A 22,500-nucleotide genomic window follows, 5' to 3' on the forward strand; every position below is an offset into this window, starting at 1 on the left:
AACATCACCAGAATCTTTTACAAATGAAGGTAAAGTAGTGACAAATGCCAAGAGGAAGGGATCTACAAAACTAGAAATGGGTACAGTCAGAGATCCAATCGAACTAACAATGGGTCTGCCATGTAGAATGATTGATTTTTATGGATTTTAGGTAATATATATAGTGTTGTGATGGTTGGGTATTTAACAGTTAAAAATCGAAACTCATATTTGTTTAATAGTCCTTCCCCATATCACTTGTCAAGCAGATTCTTCAAAGAGACAAAGAAACCATCCGTAGGATCTTTAGGCAGCTTCTGGTAACTCCTTTCGTCTCTCAACAAATTGTGTGCCTCCTTAGCATAATCCTCACAGTCCCAGAAAACCACATTTCTCCCTGTGTCTGCAGGTTTAATCACCAATTCAGTTTTTTGGGGCAATTCTTTGAGGTAGCTCATATCACCATGTGACAGGTTAATGGGGCTGTGCAACCAGTTGATTCTTGTAGCTGGGGAATGTAAGAGTGTGCAGTCCCCTTGGGATCATTTTAGCTTCAACGTATCTTTCTAGCGCTGCAAATTCCCACCATTTAGACAGCTCTTTGCGCCGTCATTTTTCCAGTTTCTTTAGTTCTATTATTTAGTTTAGTTCTATTATTTAGTTTAGTTTCTGAATAATATATATTCAGTGAAAAACACTTTAGTTAAAGTGGAGTTAAGGTCTGTAAATTTATCACAACCTAACCCTTGAATTTCAAGGGTTTTATTGCAGAAAATTTAGTCACCTTAACTACACCTTAATTACATTATTTTCACTAAATTTCAAGGGTTTTGTTATACCATTGTTTTTTTTCTGCACTACTGGCCGTGGGCATGCCCACTGTATATTTAAAAAAAACTTCCAGCCCACTGGCCATGGCCCTTCGTCTGTGCCACCTATATCTTTTAAAACACTAACAGGCCCTTAGCAATGGCCTTTGGCCATGTCCACCGTATATTTGACAACATTACCAGGCCACTAGCCATGGCCTTCAGCCATGCCCACTGTATATTTTAAAAGACTTCCAGCTCACTGGCCATGGCCTGCAGCCATTCCCACTGTATATTTTAAAAGACTTCCAGCCCACTGGCCATGACCATGGCCATTTCCAAGCCACTAGCCAGTGACCACAGTATATTTTACAACACTACCAAGCCACTGGCAGTGGCCAGGCCTTTGGCCGTTCACACTGTATATTTTACAACACTACGTAGCCACTATCCTTTGCGTTCAGTCGTAGACATTATGAGGCTGTTTCATGGAATTAATGTGCGCGGAAAATCTCTGCGCAAGCGTGCAAAAGCGTGTGAATCGCAGTGCAATTGTGAAAATCGCAGCACAAGCATGTGAAAGCTGTGCACATTGTTTCATGGAAGTCAGTGCGGGTTTAAATCCTGGGATGTGCGCTAAAATCCTGCCAGGCGCATGCGGGCGCACACATCATCAAATGGCGTGTGCTACGCTCACAGCGAAAGCGCACATAGCGCGGCACACACAACAAAAGTGGGCGGAACACAGGGCGTAACACGCGGAATGGGGAACAACGCATGAAAATGTGGGCGTTACGGGGAGGTACAGGAGTTAAATGCGCAGAACGCCCACACTCGCGCCTACAACACATATTCATTGAATCGAACAGGGGAAACACATGCGCCAAAAAAGACACGCTGATCCGGAAACACGTACGCCAGCAGGAAGCAGGCGTATGCGGCCCTGCGCAGCATAAAAGTGCGCGCAAACAACAAACATGCTCAGACACTACAATGAATCTACCGTTCCTTGCAGCATTGGTCGTGGGACACCGCAGGAGGAGGAGCATAGTCAGGCCCAGAATTTTTACACCCAGGACCAGCCTTTTTGGGATGCCTGATGACCAGGTGTATGGCAGGTACAGGTTTCCACCTCACATAATACTTGACCTGGTGAGTGAGTGGGAGGATGACCTCACATCACCCACCCTGTGCTCCCAAGCACTGAGCCCCTTGGAAAAGGTGCTCAATGTACTGCACTTCTTGGCCACTGGTTCATTTCAGCGGACAAGTGCCATAGTGGTGAGGGTGTCACAGGCCACGCAGTCACGCTGCCTACACCAGGTGTTGGCCATCATGACTGCACGCTCTTCAGTCCGCAGGCACATATACCTGCCCAGAACACCTGCAGAAAGTCAGGCTGCCGTCCAGGATTTTTACGGGGTGGCACACTTCCCCAAAGTGCTAGGTGCCATTGATTGCACCCATGTGGCTCTATGTCCTCCCAGGGCAACTGAGCACATCTAAAGAAACAGCAAGCACTGGCATTCCATCAACGTGCAGGTAGTATGTGATGCCAATGGAATCATCACCTCAGTATATCCCAACTATCCAGGGTCCACCCATGACAGTTTCATTTTCAGAATGTCACCCCTAAACCGGGACCTAGAAGCTGGGCGGCATGGCGATACATGGCTGCTTGGTGAGTAGAAATGCCTCTGCACATGCATGCATGTCAGATACTGAGTAATGTCACAACCTCTCTAATGATACCAATCCTCACCTCCCCAGGGCACAGTGCCTACCCTCTGAGCACCCACATGATGACGCCAATTCGGAACCCCACCACACCACCCGAGGTAAGATACAACACAGCCCATATTGCAACTTGGGGCATAGTGGAGCACACATTCGGAGTGCTGAAGTCACACTTTCGCTCCCTTGACCGCTCTGGTGGGCAGCTGCTATACGCGCCCCCAGTAGTGTGCAGGATCATAGTGGCAGCATGTGTCCTGCACAACATTGCAACCCGCCGGGGCCTGCCGGTGGACATGGTGGTGCCCCGACATCCCCAACCACATGCACGGCCGCTGCGCATGGGAGGGGAAAGGGCACGTGGTGAGGCAGCCCTTACGCAGCTGGTGGCTAATTACTTCACCTAAAATCACACCCCTGTGGAGTGCACACAGCCCTGGCACATACCAGCTGGAAGTGTTACATTGTGTGCATCCCTACCTACCGAAAGACAACCAATGCTGTGTCACAAAAAGACACACATTTATGCTGCATGAATGACTACCCCCTTGCAAAATACAACATGAAAATAGCACCATGTCACCCAACCCCTCCCCATCTCCGCTACCCAACACACCATGGTATGTCATGTAATGTGATAGCAAACAAAGGAATGCACAACACATGACACAAGTGTCACAAAGTGCACTGTCCCAAATGGAAACAGGCCACAGACAATATGCTCCCAGTGATCAATAACAAACAGCACACATAACCAAATACTTACCAGCAACACAATACAGCAACACAGGATTAAACATTGCCAAAATACGACAGTACAAAATCAAATAAGTGCAAGTCTTACAACCTGAATAAGCCAGTACATCGGCCCCTTCCAACTGCAGAGTGTTGCTGTCAGGCAAATGTGTCAGTGTACTGCATACAACATGAACTGCATCTGCAAAGGAGACGGCCTTCTGAAGACATGAAGAAGGTACCTGTGAATAAGGAGGAAGACATGGATGCACAAGCACATATCAATACGCCATGCAGTGTTCAATACAACAACAATCCCCACTAGGGATGTACACACAGTTTTGACTACAGACTGTCCACACAGCTCATGGGAGCCCAATGTCACTGTGTAGGTCACTGTCACTTGGTCACACCCTTTGCAAGCCCATGGAAAGGGGAAGCAGGAGGGGTGTGTGTGTCAGGAACCCAAGCATCTAACCCAAACACAGGACAAGCCTGCATGTACCCTGCTGGAATACACAGTGGATGCCCACAGGAGCCACACAAGGCAACACACTGTAAAAAAAAAAATAAAAAAAAAATGGCCATGTGGGGACCGGGGGGGGGAGGCCACCCAGGAGGTTCGAGGACAGGGTGCACACCAACACCCACCTGCGTGGAAAAAAAAATACCTCCATTGGCCCATGGCCTGCATGGCTACGCCAATGTGGGAGAACTGCTGTTGCTCTCTTCACCCTCTGCTGCTGCATCAGGAGGTGGTGGTGCTATGGGAGGCAGCCCACGCAAAGCCCTGGTATGGTCCTCCATGGCAGCAAGCATGCGGGTGTTCAAGGTCTGATTCTGGAGGATGATAGTGCAGAGATCCCCATGCAGCACCTCACGGGTTGCCTGCATTTCTGCACACATGGCCTTGCATGATTCCCGGATCTCCTCACGGGTTGCCTGCAGCTCAGCTGAGAGCAAACGTGTGAGCTGCTCCAGCTGCTGCTCTGCCCTAAAATTTCGGGAAGCCTCAAGTTCAACCAGACTCTCCCTGAGGAAATGGAGTTCTAACCTCAGGGCTATGGCTTCATGCAGAGTGTCCAGTGCCGCCCGTCAGTTCCTGTTGGACGCCAACATGTCTTCCCTGTGTGATTGGCAAATGGAGTCTGTTGCCTGCTGTTGTTGCTCCATCTGCCTTTCAGGGGGAGAATGCAAGTGGCCACCCTCTCCATTGCCTGAGCCATCATTTCAACCAATGCTCCCTATTGTGCTGCTATACTGTACATGGAGTTTTCCCATACAGTATTGCCTGGTGGCGTACGGCCACTGCGTCGGCGGGCACCACACCTGTTTGGGGCAAGGCGATCTGCACCTTGCTGCGCTGGCACTGCCTGAGGCTGCAGGACTGCATTCCCCCTCTGATCTGCTGGCCCAGGAACAGATGTTGTGGAGTGTGACCCTGCACCTGTAACCGCCAAAGGCAGACTTACCAACACTGACATCCCCATAGAGGGTTCTACCCCTGGTGCAGGTGGGTTGGACAGAACAGAATCCCTGCCAGAAACACTCACCTGCGACAGCACATAAGTCTCATCATCCGATTCAGCACCTGAATCATAGAGGTCTGGGGAGGTGCAACCAGAGACACCCCTGGACAGTTTGGTCTGCAGTAAGATTGGGTTTTCACCCACCACCACACCATGTCCTCCACTGGTGCCCGGTTCTGGCTGTGATTCCGCCTGGGCCTGCACCATCTCTTCCACCTCAACAGCATCAAGTGTGTCATGACCTGCAAAAACATGAAAGACAACAAATGGAAACAGACATGAGCACCATAGCACACACATAGGCCTGACAAGCCAGAGATCCAGTACATGAATTACACATGTCCCACATTAATATAACCCTGGCATGCATGCACTGTCAATGAGTTGGAAGGGGAGGCAAAAAGCAGACACTGAGGACACCAAGATGGAAAAGCAACACATTTGCTGCATGCTGGGTAGCACTGGCATCACACATTAGCCTGTGAGTGGCATGTCAAATACACATACATGACACATGCCGGCACATAGATGGCATGTAGCATAGCCATGGTACATTTGACAAGTACAGCCATATGTCAGTGAATGTGTACTGTCACCCATCCATGTGAGATAGACATGATGAGATGAAAAATGCAAAATAGTGTGAAGGAATATGCATGTGCCACACAGTACAACACATCCAGTGTACAATAATACAGTGATGGCATGCAGATGGATACATCAATGGTTGGTCACTTCAACATGACATGAAAAAACTATCATCTTCCACATTCAAACAGGTCCCAAAAATGTTTGTGAGCAGGCCTTACTCAATCAGCCTGAATGGTCTAATCATTCCCATAACAAGGTAATAAATGTGGTCCAATGTGGGGTGTAATCAATGACAGAAGCATGTCACATATGTGGCATTAGGGCTGAAAAATGGGTTGCAAAAATGGGAGAATTGAAACAATGAACACTGAAAAATTCAGAACAATGTTGTTGCAAGACGACAGTTCAAGGGCAACTGCAGTAATGTTGTGCTAATTGGCTACTGTGGTCAGAAGCGATACTGTCAAACCCAAATCCAAGGCCTCTGAATGTTTTGGAGGAAGCACATGGGTGACCCATACCACACAGGACTACACACCCTCACCTGGCACTCAATCTGAACACGTCACCCATGCAACATACACATGGATTACACACACATGCATGGGCACTCACCGGACAATGCTTCGTAATCTGGTAGGTCTCCCACGGCTTGGATATGTTCCTCTGTGACAAAGGTTCCAGCAACAGACTCATGTTCAGTGAGTTGGTTGTCCTCTGGTGGAGACCCACCGCCAGTCACCAGAGTAGAGGCATGATTGGAAGCCAGCCTTTTCTTTGCTCTGCGTTACAGGTCATTCCACCGCTTGTAGCAATCATCAGCCGTGCGCCTCACAAATCCAAGGGCACTAATGTGGTCTGCGATGGTCTGCCAGTGTGCCCTACGTTGACCAGGTGTGGTCTTGCACCCTACAGTCACCACCATTTTGCGGCTATGTGCCGACACATAGGCCACAAGTGCATCAAGTTCGGTGTCATTAAAGCTAGGCTTCCTTGACCTTCCCGGAGTGTCTAGCTGTGTCTGGGGTCTCAGCCTGTAGTGCCAGAGCACCCTTCTTCTTCTTGGAAGGTGGTGCGGATCCTGAGTGGCTTACCCCGCTCTGGTCAGTAGGGGCAGAAGCGCAGGTGGACTGGGTAACAGAAGCCTGTAAAAGCACAATGACCATAGGTCTTGGTGCAGGCATTGGCTGCAGGGTGATGTTGGCAGGGCCAACGTCAGTTTGATGGACCTGGACCGACACTGTCCCGGCTGGGAGACTCGGAGCTGGGGTGGATTGAGCTGCAGCTGCCCCTGCAGCCTCCCCACCCTGCCTACTTGGGGCAGCAGATGACATTGCTGCCCCAGATCCACGTGGCCTGGTGACAGCAACTTTCACCGCCACACGTGGCTTAGACTTGCTGACCTGGAAGTCAGCCTTGGAGTCATCCTGTGCCGGTTCAGGTGCCAAAATGGGCCGGTCCAACAAGGGCTGAGCTGGGATGGTGTCAGCTACATTTCCCACAACAATTGGGGGGGGGCATGGGTGTCCCCGATTGGTCCTCCACACACGGGGCTCTAGGGGCACTCTGCAAATCCTGGCCACGTCCCCTACCGCGCCCACCACGGCCACCTTTGCCTCCCTTACTGCTTGGTCGCCTCCCAAACATGGCACTGATGTTGGTGTGCGTATGGGAGTTGCAGTAAACAATTGTCCTGGGCAATTGGGATGAAAGGGGTAGGGTACTAGATGGAATTCGTACCCTAGTGCTCTAGCAAGGCTGTATGTGACCCCTGGGGGAAGATAACGGGTCACGCAACACACAGGCACCCTAAAAACAAAAGCACATGTGCACGCAACCCCTGGTAGACAACGTGCGTGGAAAAATAAACCCGCACTATGCTGTGGCACCCAGAAAAACAAAAATAAGCGTACGCGTGTTACACACAGCCTACAATGACCTCTGACGGGGTACGCGACACACGGGGGCAACCACAGTTGGAAAATACGTGCGCGACTCACCATCTGCCTTGAAAAAGAATGTGAAAAAGACGCGCGTGTGCGCGTTGGCAAGTCCCCCGCCAAAAGAAGAAAAGAACGCATTCTGAGGAAACAGGGAGTACGAACTGGAAACATTGTGAAGTAATCACGTGTGAACCAACAAGAAGTACAAGATACACCCACTCGCTCTCCACAAAAAGCACGTACAAGGAAATAGCATGATACTCGTACCTTTTAAGCCAGCCCACACGTGAAACATCACTTACGCGCTTACGCGCTAAGGCCCTTTCCTCCAATAGCACGGTGATGTGCAGTTTTCTCACGTGCTGATTCACTATGCACCCATGCTGTGGGCAACGCCTGCACGCGTAACGTCACTGGCGCGCTTACGCGCTAAGGGCCTTTCCTTGAATTACACGCTGACGTGCAATTTTTTCATGTGCCAAATCACTCCGTATCAAGCCGGCCACGCGAAAACACATGGAAGACCATGCTCCTGCCCAAAAGGCGATTTTCCTGCGCCCAAGAGCCCTGATCACGCTCCCACCAGCCATCTGCTGCTGCCTTCCTGCCTGCTGCCCTCGTGCCCTGCTATTTGGTGCCTGCACGTCAGCCATCTGCAGGGGTCCAGTTGCTCTGTCTACACCTGATGGAACAGAAGACTCCCGACTGGGATACCATCGCTCCACAGCCCAGCCCCAGGACCCAGTTGCCCACCCACGTCTGTCTCGGGGGTCGCCATGTCGGGGCCAACGCCATCTGAGACTACTGGCGACCCCCGTCAGAGAGGCAGAGGGCCACCAGCTTCAGTGAGAAGGAAGTTGGTGTCCTGGTGGAGCATGTCCTGGGACATTATGATGCCCTCTTTGGAACATCACGCGCCAACAAGGAAGGACGGTCGAGGATCTGGGAGGACGCAGTGGTTGCCATCAACGCAGAGGGGGGGCAACCCGCAACATCAAGCACGTCAAGCAGCGCTGGGAGGACTTGAGGTCCAGGACCCTCTACAAGGCCCGGCGCCTCGCGGAGGGAGGCCGAGGCAGCATGAGCAACATCCAGATGAGGGTCCTGGAACACGTAGCTCTAGCGCTCCACGCCCAGATCCTTCAGAGGCAGACCCGTCTGGAGTTGAGCAGTAAGTGGCCAAGCATTGCTGTGTGAGACAGGGCAGGTTGCAGTGTGCTGGTAGTCTGATACTTGCCTGTATGTGTGACATAGGCCATGTATGGATGTGTGTGTGCAGGGACATCATGGTCATGCATGTGAGACCAGTAATGTGTGAACCACATGGATGGTGCATGTGTTCCAATGCAACATGGGGAGCTGTATGCGGAATGCACACATGAAAGCATGTCAGTCTCTGTTGTTGGACATGGAGGGGGTGTGAGGGATGGGTGCTGCTGTCATGTACATGCATGGTGCACATGTGTGTGTGTCTGAGAAGTGTGTGTGACTTTGAAACGCCATGGATGCATGACACATGTCTATGATGATGTGTAGATTCACTCATGCAGTGCCGTCACCGTTGTATCCACTGTGTCTATCCACTGTGCCTGTGGTGTACAAGCCATGATGCATGACCCTCCGGTGATGTGTGTGCATGGGATCAGTGTGAGCCATGATGCATGTGAGTTTGAAGGCAACATTTTGGTTAACAGAGGCCCTTGTACATGGATGCTGATGTTGATTGCAAGTGCCGGGACTGTTTCTGCATGTGTGTTGCATGCATTCACCCATGTGTTGTGGAGGGACAGGATGGAAGTGACATTTGACAGTGCCATCCGGGAGCGAGGGGGCTGGTGCCGCGTCTGCCACTACCGCTGTAGCGGAAGGGCCATGTGAGCCCCCACAGGGGCTTGCAATGGCGGAAGATGGTGTGGAGACATCCAGGTTGGTGATCTCCACAGAGGAGGAGGAGCCCGCTACTGAGCCGCACATGGGGCCTGGTGGGGGTAGTACCACTGGTGCAAGTGGTGCAGTCCAGGGCCAGGGTCAGGAGGCAGCAGAGGTCATCGCGGAGGGACCTGTGCATGTCGCTGTCCTTGACCCTGTGACTGCACCACCATGCCCCAGCAGGGATGCCCCGTCCCAGGCCCGTCCGCAGGTAGGGGGGAATGCCACGTCATCTGCCTCTCCACTACCTGCGGACGAGGGGTCCCACGACCGTATGGGCTCTGTCCTGGTTGGTGTCGCGTTGCGCACGCATGACATTCGTGATGATGTGCGTGCTTCCTGGGCAGAGCACGCACGCCATCACGAACAGCAGCGTCGCGCCATGGCACTGTTGGGAGGGGCCCTGGTCGGTGGGTTCCTACATGTGTCGCGCACTCTGGCTGACCTCTCCTCCTCTGTGGAGACTATGCGCCAGTCATTCTCCCTGCCGTCTTCCGGCCCAGATTCCACCAGGGCCCCCTGTGGACCTAGCTTGACCAACACAGCCAGCTTGGTGGAGATCCAATCCTTGCCACAGTTGGGAGTTGGCGGTCCAGCAGGGGTGGACACCCCAACAACTGGAGACCAGCAGATGGAGGATGTGCAGGCATCAGACAGGGCACATGGACAGCAGCAACAGCAGCAGACTCTAGGTGGCAGGAATGATGGCTCGGGGCCATCGACATCAGAGGGGCAGGCATCGGCCAGAGGGCAGGAGAACCCTGGAATGGGAGTGTCTTCCGTGTGGCTGCGGTTGGGCCAGCGCATAGATGCAGAGCGGCGGCAGGCAGAAGAGGCGCGGCTCACCCTGGTCAGGGCGGAGTTCTCGATGCGTTGGGCGTTGAGGCGGGCAGAGTGCCTCGAGGCAACTCGCAGGGAGTTGGAACAGGCCATGAGTGCATCCCTGCGAGACCTCGGGGCCAGGGCAGAGGCCGCCTCCGGGACAACGACATGGAGTTCGATGATGTCCTGGCCCGGAACATCACAGAGTGAGCCGCAGGACTTGCCCACCTCCATTGTATATAGTTTTTATTTTTTTTTATTTTATTTTTATTGTATGGCTGTATTAAAACAACCTTTCAATAAACACATAATACATTTTTAGAAATACATTTGAATTACAAATTTTTACAAAATTTCAAAAATTCATCACAGGCAATAATAAAAGGAACGATTGTGCACTAATAACTATCTAGTCCATTGCCTTTTAGAACAATTCATTTAGAAGCCAGTTGTTGCTAGTCGGATTGCCATTCGTCTTGCACCAACATTTTTTAGCCATAATTCCTCAGGGTCAGTAATGGTCTGCTCTTTAAAACAATGCAAGAAGTATTTACAGCGCATAGTAGACAATGCTGGACGAAAAGCAATGACATGCTTCAGAGTTTCAATAGAGGTACAGTCTTTACAAAACCGGCAAACATTCTCATTGATATCTAATTTCCGTCTGACTAATATATCTTTGGTATGCCAAAGATTAAGGCGGAAGCGCATATAATCGTCTCTAAAGGAGATGGATATTTAATAATATATAATTCAGTGGCTCTGAACCTCTTTTGGCCAAACTGAGCTATATTCCAATCTTTGAGACGATAGCATTTGTCCAGAGTATATATCCAATCTCTTTGGTACAATTTTATTTTTGCCCGGTTTGGATTATGGATGAAAGTATCAAGGGAAATATCAGCATCAATGACAATATTTAATGCGGTATTAATCCATTTCTTTGGGTATCGATGATCAGAGGAAGTTAGATATTGTCCCAGAATATAAGAGATGTCTGTATGTTGCAAAGATATTATGCACTTTCTCAAAAATGCTCTCAGTTTCCACGCAACAGCACTAAATAAAGACAATAACCCTAGTTTGAATCTGAGAATTGCAATAGAGACACATGTAGGATAATTAAAAAGTGAGCGCCAATACCTGCCTTCCATTTTGTCCCAAAAAGATCGTGATAGCATCGGGGCAGATTCAGATCCGTCTGTAATAATAGGTTTGACCTTCATAGTATAAAATGATAATATATGATTACATGTAAATTTTCCAAATTTATATACTATAACCTTAGATTGAAAAATCAGAGCATTTAGTTTGGATTCAAGATCTAATTGGAATACTTTATCATTTTCGTTGCAACCAATCATCATGAGCAAATATCGGTATGATGATGTAATCAAAATTAGGTCACAGTTAATAGACCAATTAAATTGAGAATGTTTGGTCATTTTGAGATTATGACACATCATAATTTGGGTTTTAGTTAGATTGACGGTCATGGCATATTCTACAGTATACTCAGTCAACCCATTGATCAACCTTTGCAATCCAGCTGGAGTTTTTGAAAGCAAGATGAGGTCATCTGCGTAAAAAATCCAGGGTATCTGCTCAGAGCCTAGTTTGGGTGCATCGGAATTAATGTTCTTAAATTTATCACCCATATCTAGGATAAATAGATTGAATATTGTAGCCGCCAGAATGCACCCTTGCTTCAGTCCTTGGAATGTTAGGAGGGGAGGTGTCAATAAACCATCAAGGGTTAAGCGAATACAAACTGACGTATTTTCATGCAGAAGAGCAATGAGTTTGACCAATGATTGCGGGCAACCCATTGCTGACAATTTATGTAGCATCAAATTGCGATCTATAGAATCAAATGCCTCCTTAACATCCACAAAGGATATATAAAGGGGCTGCTTTTGTTGATTGCAGAGGGCTTTAATTGATGTTAAGGTAACAATATTAATGGCCGTTCCCTTACCTGCAACAAAGCCTGTTTGGAACCTATCTCGCATGTTTGATGATTTGATCCATTGATTAAGATCTCTTAGAATTAAGGAGGCAAATATTTTGCCCGGGACGTCCAGCAGGGCAATAGGCCTATAATTGGCAGGATCATGTCTATCGCCCTTTTTGTAAATAGGGACAATCAGTGAAGTACACCACGAGCTAGGGATCTTTTGAGTGGTTATAATTTGCGAGAAGATTTCAAATAGGATCGGGGCCCATAGGTCCGGAAACTGTTTCAACATAGCATTAGAGAGCCCGTCCGGGCCAGGGGCACACGATCTACTGGCCTTATGGATGTAATAAAGGATGTCATCAATAGTAAAAGCAATCGAAAAGAGTCCCTCTAGGTTAACAGGTGGTATATAATTGGCAGACGGTGGTAGCGCGTAAAGACGCGAAAAGTGGGCTTGCCATGCTGCAGGAGTAACATCATTAATCTGCATTTGACACTGTGAGGTTTTATAGGTTCCAGTTATTAGGGACCAAAACCCTGCAGAGTTTTTTGTTAGAACTTTAGCCAACATTGATTCACCATCTTTCTGGAACAGAGTCGATCGGTAAGATCTTCTCCAGTTCCTATATTGAGTCTTAATAGTTTTGCACGCAGCCCCCCGCTGGTCAACGGGTAAGGACATAGCCAGTTTTTTTTTTTTCCTAAATAAAGTTTTTCCCTTCTGCATATTTATATCAAAACAATGTAGAGCAGTTGAAGATCTCGGTAACCTTTGTGTTGTAGCAAACTGGTGTACTAGTTTTGAATAGTCACAATCACCATTATTTTGATTTCGGGAGATCATACAAGAGGTTTTAAATATCTCTGTAAAATGCAGTAGCTTAGGTCTAGACCACTGTAATCGATTCCGAGCAGAGTTAGCCTCAAATGTACCCTTCATAGTGATATACTTAGGGGAATAGATAATCTCATCACTATATAGCCAGTTTAGGTTCAACATGTTGTGGTCACTGTCAGAGGTTACCAGGACCTCGAACCCTTTTAATAGATTGAATAAGTCATGGCTAACATATATAAAATCAATGATTGCCGTAGAATTACCTCTTTTCCAAGTAGGGTGGGGGGGACAGTCTTCTGGAAAGGACCCATTCACCATAAGCATATCTTTCGATTGAATACACATATTCCAACACCGCAAACGATCATCCAAAGATGTTTTGGGTTTGTTTAGACAATGCAAATTCAAATCTCCTGCTAAGATAACATGGCACTGCTTGGGATGTCAATATATTTTCTCCCATATATTTTCTAAAGCTCTCAAATATGAATCCATTGAAAAGGCTGCAGGATTCCAGTATGTATTAATTATGAAATAATGAACTTCTGCGATGGTTAATTGCACAAATTGAATATATGGAGTGGGATCTTCATATGAAATGATCGACATAGTCAGAGAGGTTTTCATCAGAAACAACAACCCTGACATGGGTCGACCTTTCAAAGCGGAAATTGCGGGATTTAAAATAGAATGATAACCATCCCAAGACGGACAATGCAGAAGCCATGTTTCCTGTAGCAGGATAATATCATATTTTCTAAGTTTAGTAGAGGATGTAGAAAAAAGATGGCAAAAACCTCTAGTATTCCAACTCAGAAACGAGATCTGTTTGCAGGAAGTCGGTTTATCTTTGAGAAGTGGAACATTGGCATTTGCACGGCTGCTTAATCTGTGGAGCATTAAAATTCATTTTAGAAGATTCACTGATTAGTTGTTGTTCATTAACTTATATTATCAATCAAGAGTTCAAAACCCATGTCCCACAGCACGGATCGGGCAGCCCATAGGGTGTTTAGCACTACTCTTGAGCGCATCCAGATTCGGGCTGTAGAAAGATCATGACTTGATGGGAATTCCACTTGTTCGATATCACTTGAATTGATATCCTCAAGAGCATAAATATCACTAAAGATAGCCAATACACAAGAGCGATTTAAATCATAGGCTGGGAACGGTGTAGATCTACATTTAATTACTAGTGAGTGAAGATTACTTTTTATATCTGTTTTTTTCTGGCCAGACTGATTTTTATCAGTATTAATAGCGGGCGCGGTTAAAGGCAAAGCCCGTTCCATCACAGAAGTCTGAATTTGCTTTTCATTGAGAATAGTGGTAGATACATGCTGCTTTATTGGTCTTTCATTACGTAGGGCAACACTCCTATTCTCAGCTGTTAGGTGTTTCAGCATATATTGCTCTATAGCATATAAATAATATAATATAATATAATCCAAAGTGGGGGCATCGTTGTGAAATTACAGGGGCCTGGTTTATTCTCAGACATCATAAATGGAGGAGACAAATCCTGAGGTACTGTCTTCGATGGAAGATTACAGGGGCCTGATTTATTCTCAGACATCATGAGTACAGGGGGCAAATCTTGAGGTACTGTCTTCATAATGAATGGGTGGAACAGTTGGGGTAACGTAGCTTTTTGTGGTAACGCAATAGAACCATCTTTCAAGTTATTAACATCAGTGGTGTTTGTTTCGATGGGAGGCGGGTTAATGGATTTAACATTCAAATAAAGATCTATCTCTTTGCGTAGCTCAGCTCGTTTTATACACAATTCAGTAGCCTTTTGTTTGTACAGTATTAATTTGACTCTGTGAGTTAGGTAGGATCTTGGGCTTATTCTCTATCAAGGCCACAATATTATTTAAGGAAGAATATTCTGCCAGTTCTTTCTCAGCAGAAAGCTCTTTTGATTTATTTTCAGCAGTAAGTTTGGCATATTTATTTTGAACTGCTTTAGCCGCCATAATGATTTTATTATTTTTTTTTTGTATTTTGTTTTATAGGTAACTTCAGCCCCTTAAAAAAGGATTTTGCAATAGATGAGGGGATGTGTTGTTTGGGGCGGTTTTTAGTTTTTTTCCCCATGGGCTTCATATCAAAAGCCCCAATGGATTTGGGTTGGAATGATCCCGAAAAAATAGTAAATGGTTCTCTAAGAGGCTGAAGGCTGGCTCCAATATTGTTTGCTGGACCAGAAGTCGATAACGGGCATTCAGGAACATCGTTCTTAACGGGGGAGCAGATTTCCTGAATTATTTGCGGAAAAAAGGGGAGGCCTGAAGCGCCCCAAGGCGCCAGGATTACAGTAGGAGACTGTACTTTTTCAGACGGGTTAGGAGTAGCTCCTATGTTTGTTTTTTGGCGTTGTAAAAGTAACTGAGATTGCCATCTGGTTAGCTTCATAAGTTGTTTATCTTGTTCTTGAAGTTTGTCGTTTAAAGTTTCATATAGTTTAAATAAAGAAGATATTGCTAAATTCATCGCATGCAGGGTGGTTTCAACTAATATTGACGAAGAAAGTGATGCAGTGGAGGAAGGTAGCTGAGAAAGAGGGAGAGGATCAAGTTGAGCATCAAGAATAGGGGCAATTTGAGGCCTCCGCGGAGTAGGAGCTGTATAAGAGGAAACTGACCTTGATTTCTCATCATCCGAATAGATGAGAGAAACTTCGGGTAATTCATAGTTAGTGTCCGGTTCCAAATTATCCTCATTGAAGGGTGAGTTAGAGTGTAATTCGATAACGACTTGGTCCCTCATAGAGCCATCATGTAAAGATACAGCAGTAGGTTTAGTGGATGTATCCGATTCAAGTAGCACACTTGAAACAGGTAAAGGTACAGAAGGGGCTGAGCCTAATCCAGTAGTGAGTTTACTAGAGAAGCCCAGGTTCTGAGCCTGAGGCATCTTCACAGTCAATTGTAAAAGCGGTGGGTTATTATTAGCACAAGAAGTTATATCTAGGTTAGTAGAAGGAGCTAACATGGTGGCTAATAACCGGGGCTTCTTTTCGGTAGAAATGATATCTCACTACCTTTCAACATTGTAACATCAGAGACAAAACATAATGGGTTATAAGTTGTCGAAGGGATAAAATTATTGGTAGTAAAACAATTAGAAGACAAGATGCTATTAGGTAACTGTACATCTTTGGGTAAAGGGCAAAACATCTGTTGAATATCACGGGAAACAACTTTCGCCTTAGTTCTATCAATTTTAGGACGACGTGGGCGCGAAGAAGAGCGCGGCCGTGGAGTACTTCCCATTTGCTTACGTTTCTGATTTACTGGAGATGGAGAGGACGGGGCCGAATCCGGCATGTTTGATCTCAGGAAGTAAACACGACGTCGCATTTATATCACAACTATTAAACAATTATATTCGTGCACAATAGAAAAATAGAAATCTATTATTAGTTAAAAAGGTAGTAAAGTTAAAAAAACACAAGGTACGCAGATTAAGAATCAAGCGTAGAGGCAATGCCCACTGCACGCTGCACAGCTAACAGCCAACAGTCACTTAGGAATCACTTGTGAAGCGCGCGCTGAAGCGCGTTCACAAGGTAGTTGAAGGTTTACTGAGAAAAAATGGGCGGGTGTAGGTGGAGCCAAAACACTCTAAAATCGAAATACAAATAAATTAGCCGTAAGCGGCACACAGACGAAAAGTTCAAAGAGTTCAAAAATTCATTGTGAAAGTTCGTCACGGGTGGGGGTGGTTAGGCGTACCATATGGTCCAATAGCAATCTCGCAGGCACGGTCGCAGTCGCTGAAGCGAAGACCATGAAAGAAAGAAGCCGGCAGCACCACAGCCCAACGCAGCCAACAGTCGCTTAGGAATCACTTGTGAAGCGCGCGCTGAAGCGCGTTCACAAGGTAGTTGAATGTTTGCCGGGAAAAAATGGGCGGGTGTAGGTGGAGCCAAAACACTCATATGGTCCAATCGCAATCTCGCAGGAACGGTCGCAGTCGTTGAAGCCAAGACCATGAAAGAAAGAAGCCGGCAGCACCACAGCCCAACGCAGCCAACAGTCACTTAGGAATCACTTGTGAAGCGCACTATATAGTTAGATAGTGTTAGGTTTCCTTTGTTTTTCTTTTAATTTGGAGTTAATGGACATTGCTCCACTTCGTGTGCATATAGTTTTTTCTTCATTGGACTTTTTTGTAGGTTTCCTTTTGTCTGTGGATCTTGGACCATTTGGACTTACATTGTATATAGTTGCAGACTTGTACATACTTTCTTTTTCTATATTCCCATGGATCAATGGTTATTTTTTATTTGGATTATGTTTTTATTATGGACATTGGCAATGGACCACTTTTTTTATCCTTAATTTTTTTTTTTTTTTTAACTTCATTGGATTTACAATATTTTTTTTCTACATCGGTCATTGTACATTGATTTTCATTTTACTATTCCTCCAAGTCAGTTCTTTATGTTTTTAATAATTTTTTTTATTACTTCTGAATTGTTGTTGTGTACTGTAATTGGTTTTGTGCATGTCTCATTGAACATTTCCTCAGTCACGTGTTGCCACTGTGTGGCTACGTTGTGCATTCCTGCATGGGCATGGTGGTTCATTTTGACTATCATGGCATGGGTAATTTGGGAGTGGGTTCTGTGGATGGTTGCATGCTTGGATTGGCGGGCAAGGGGGATTAGGGTTGGCTTTAGGGACATGGGTCTGTTTTGTTAGGACATGTTGTTTGTTGGGACATGAGTCGGGGCCTGCTGGCAGGTGCCCCTCACTGCTGGGTGGGTGGGGGTGCTGGGGGACATGAGTCGGGGCCTGAGGCTCACTGCTGGGTGGGTGGGGGTGCTGGGGGACATGAGTAGGGGCCTGCTGGCAGGTGCCCCTCAATGCTGGGGCGTGGGGGTGCTGGGGGACATGAGTCGGGGCCTGCTGGCAGGTGCCCCTCACTGCTGGGTGGTTGGGGGTGCTGGGGGACATGAGTCAGGGCCTGAGGCTCACTGCTGGGTGGGTGGGGGTGCTGGGGGACATGAGTCGGGGCCTGAGGCTCACTGCTGGGTGGGTGGGGGTGCTGGGGGGACATGAGTTGGTGATCACTAGTGGAAGGTGACATGTGGGATGGCTGGGGGGCATGCCCATGGTGGATGGACTGCCTGCGGGACATGACCAGGGGTGCAGGGTAGTCCCCTGTGGTGTGGGTTGCCTGCAGGGGCCGTGGAGGGGGTAGAGGGCACACTTGGGAGGACCCACACTGCCAATTCACGTGTGGGACTCCCCGCGCACCCCACTGGATACACTTGCCCCGCTCTGACAGCAAAATTGCATGTGAATCTTCCCGCGCAACCCCGAAATATACGTACCCCGATCGCACAGGCCCAATTGTGTGTGGAACTCCCCACGCACCCCAGTAATACACGTACCCCGCTCACACAGGGCCAATCGCGTGTGAATCTTCCCGCGTACCCAGTAATACACGTACCCCCCTCACACAGGGACAATCACGTGTGGAACTCCCTGCGTACCCCAGTAATACACGTACCCCACTCGCACACGGCCAATCGCATGTGTAACTCCCCGCGCAGCGGGATACGTGTATTCGGAGGGGTGCGCAGGGAGTTTTACAGGCGTTTTCGTGGTTGGGGGCCTGTGCGCCATGTACGGGATTTGTGCGCTGTACATGGCGCATGGGGAGGGGTTGGGGCTTAACTGGCGCTGCTGCAGGGTCGCTGTGCCACTCTACGCAATGGCTGGTTAGGGATGTTCAAATCCATGAATACGCTGTGCGCGGAAATGGATTTTGGCGCATGCGGCTAGCGCAGACTGTCGCACGCGCACACTGTGTGCCAGCCGCGTGCGCCACTTGTGCGCTGGATTCTATGAATTACTCTGTAAATGTGAAACAGGTCCACTAACCAGGGCCCACTAGCCTTTGGCCTGTGCTAGTGAACATTGCCTTCGATCGCGCACACTGTGTATTTTACAACATTACCGGGCCACTGGCCATGGCATTTGGCCATGACCAGTGTATATTTTAGAGCACTGCCGGCTTTTGCCTGTGCCCACTCTATTATTTAAAACACTACCAGGCCATAATGTATCACCCCTACCTCACTGTAGCTGTCAACATTTTAATTTTTTACATTTGTAACTTTGTCCACATTGCGGTTATATTTACTATGTACTACAGATAGCCGGAGTTATTTGTAGTTGTTACAATCCGCTGTTATCGGGGAAAAAAATGTTCTGCCCTCCCTGGCACTCATCAGGTGCCTACCACATCTGTGCCTGCTCTCCCGACTCCTCTCAAGGTCCCCTCAGCTCCCCAGCCCTCTCCCATTCCCCCCAACACACGTTTCTCTGTAAAGCACTTTCATTCCTGCTCCTACTGTAGCTGAGGTTATCCTTCCATGTAATCGCAGCTACTGGAAAACATTTGTGCTGCAAACTCAGTCCCTAACCCACCTCCAACTCCCAAATTTCACATGGTGCCCTCTCCCCCGCCCCACCTCTAACCTGATGCGATTTAACAGTTTTTCCACCTCCAAATGCAATTTTTCTGCTTTTTGTTTTCCTGTATTTCGCAGGTATAGGCGTGGCTATCAACCGCATTGAGAAAAAGAAAAAATTGTGGATTTTTAATTTCTGAAAAGCCTCTCTGCTGCAATGCACCGTAGGAGATATCTCTATGATTTCAGGAGTAGAGGGCACCACCCCATCAAATTTTTTTAAAACTACTGGACAGAACAACCACAAACCACAAAAGGATCGCGAGTCAACGCTTCATGCCCGTTGTTTCAGACCTGGTCCAAATACCTGAAGCAGTTTTTCGCTGTGCGGGCGACCAGAAATTGGCCTTCTTTTGTCTATGTCAAAATGAATGGGGACCAAGCCGAACGTTTTTTTATTCCTATTAGCTTTTTATTTTGTAACGGATCGTTTCCAAAATTGTACTTTTTCCAAATTGTCTGCAAAATTTCAGCCAAATGTGTCATCCAAGTCAAAAGTTATTAGCAATTCAGATTATCGATTTCCTATGGTACTCAGTACTCCCCTTATATGGTCTGGCGACTGCCACGCTATTGTACACACATATATATACATTATAATCTATTTTTGTTTATGATAATACAACGTGTAAAATGTATGTAGAGATTCTGGAAAGTCTAAGCAGAAGCTGTTCAGAAAGTTGAAACCCAAAACCTTCTCCGTAGAGGGAATCAGAAGTGTTTAGCCCTATGTTGTCCCAGTCAAAGTAGTGCACTTAAATAAAAGCACCTTCAAGATGAGCTGCTGTTTATCCCTTTAGAAGAACAAAAAAACACTGATCTACGTTCACTCACTCCATTTAACTCAGACTCCTGAAAATGTCAAATAAGAACTTAGTTTGAACACAGATGATGTTCCCTGATTGATTATTTTGATGGCGAAAAATGACCTGTCATATTTTAGAGGAATATTTGGTTTTGACGCAGGAACAAACTACAAAAGTAAAATAAATTAATTCATTAAATTGTTTATCTCTTGTCTCATTACAGAAACTTTGCACCAGTGCAAGTGTAATGTTAAACCATATTATGACTACGGCAAAGATTCTATTCAATGCATTTTTACACCAGGGTAACATTTTCCCTAGTGCTCACACTATTCCATACTAGCACTATAATAATTATAAAAATACATGGGAAATGTGGTAAACAATTAGAGAGCATATAACAAACAAACATGACTATGGCCCTCATTACGAGTATGGTGGTAGCCATGGAGCAATTAGCTCCATGGCTGCCTCCCATACCGTGACCATGACCGGATTGGTGCAATGGGGACTTACCGGTCTAGTCCGACTCTGGCGGGACCGGTAAGTCCCCATTGCACCAACCATTCCCCATTCTCATTTGTGCCCCCATAGGGCTCAATGGGAATGGGGAGGGCGCAAATAACGGGCTCGCGAATGCCAAGCCCGTTATTTGCGCCCTGGTCCCTTAGCGGGACCCGTAAGGGACGTGATGCCCGACCACACGTTCCCTACGGTCCCCGCCAAGGGACCTCGGAATAGGGCGGTAGGGGATTACCGGCACCAGTCTCCTTACCGGTGCCCGGTATCACCTACCGCCAGACTCGGAATGAGGGCCTATATCTTGGCAATCTAGAAATGAAGCAGACTGACACTGATCTTAGAGAATAAGCAGGTAAGGGAATTATAGAAAGAAAACATTCAACTAACTATTGCACTACCACCTTCTATTCTCACATCTTCTGTAACTAGCGCCTAGATGCCTATGAGCTTTGCGCGCTGCTATAAATGTATGAATAAAAAACTCAAATAGGCATAATTGCGACAAATTACAGTTTTAGGTGAAACTATATTTGGTATAGAAGTCAAACATCAAATGCTAGATATTCATGTGCACACTTCAGCCATCCGCAACCCAATCACTATTCTTTGGTCTTTCCATCAGAAAACCTCTTATATGACATTAGCAAATGGAAAACTCTGGGGGTGAAGGCGAGGAAATCAAATGAGAAAAGAAAGATTGCTCTAAGAGTCTACTCACATATCACATCCTTTATCGTAGATGCTAATGTTAAGTTATGTTATGTTATGTTATGTTACTTTATTTGTATAGCACCAAAGCCCTCGGGCGTCCAGGTGCTGAAATGGAGAGAACAGGTAGGAAAGCAGCCATATTCATAGAGTATTTACATAAACAGTATGGTTTTTAAGGATTTCTGAGGACCAGATGATTTCCCTCCTTTCGGAGTGCTTCTTGCAACTTGTTCCCAGCGTGTGTCACAAGTACAGGAAACGAGTGGCCATTACCTCTGGCTCTTTTTATACTGTCCACTCTAAGGAGGCAGGCATTGGCAGATCGGAGATCCCTTGTTGGGTGGTGAATAGTACGCCTTTCTTTAAGATACTGTGGGGCGGTTCCAAAAATACATTTATGGCCTAGTGTCAGCAGTTTGTAATGGATCCTGGCTGATAATGGCAACCAATGCAGCTCCCTCCGGCCTGCCGAAGTAGGTTCATTTTGTGCCATACGATGGACAATACGTACGGCTGCATTTTGAACTTTCTGTAATTTATGGATGTCTTCTTTACAAGCACCAGCCAGAAGAGAATTACAGTAGTCCAAGCGAGGGCGTATGACCGCTCTAACTAACTTAACCCGGTTAACTTTATAGATCATGGGGGCAACCAGTTTTAGGACTCTTAAGCAGTAATTTGTGTTATTTACAATGGTGTCCACCTGGGCACCTGCGTTCAAGCTGGCTTCCATGTAGGTGCCAAGTGTCTTTACTTTGGTGGCCTCTACTATACGGCTGCCATCAATCAGAAAGCTAGCAAATGCCGGTTCAAGAATTTCCCTGGCTTGTTTAGACCCATAGATCATTAAGTTGGTCTTCCCGGTGTTCAAGCATAGCCATTTGGCAGACATCCAATATTTATGGTCCGATAAACATTGTTTATTTGTCCTGGTCCTCTGAATAATTCCTGCTAATCTCCATAGATAGCTGGAAATCATCTGCATAGTTTGTGAAAAAGAATCCACATTTTTCTATCCATCCATCCATTTGACTGCCTCGTCAGAGAGGCCCCCTGTATTGGCCAGCCTCTCCAATAGGATTTTGTGGTCTAGTAG

The sequence above is a fragment of the Ambystoma mexicanum genome, chromosome 3q (genome assembly GCF_040938575.1).
Source record: "Ambystoma mexicanum isolate Mex_15411 chromosome 3q, UKY_AmexF1_1, whole genome shotgun sequence".
NCBI lineage: Eukaryota > Metazoa > Chordata > Amphibia > Caudata > Ambystomatidae > Ambystoma > Ambystoma mexicanum.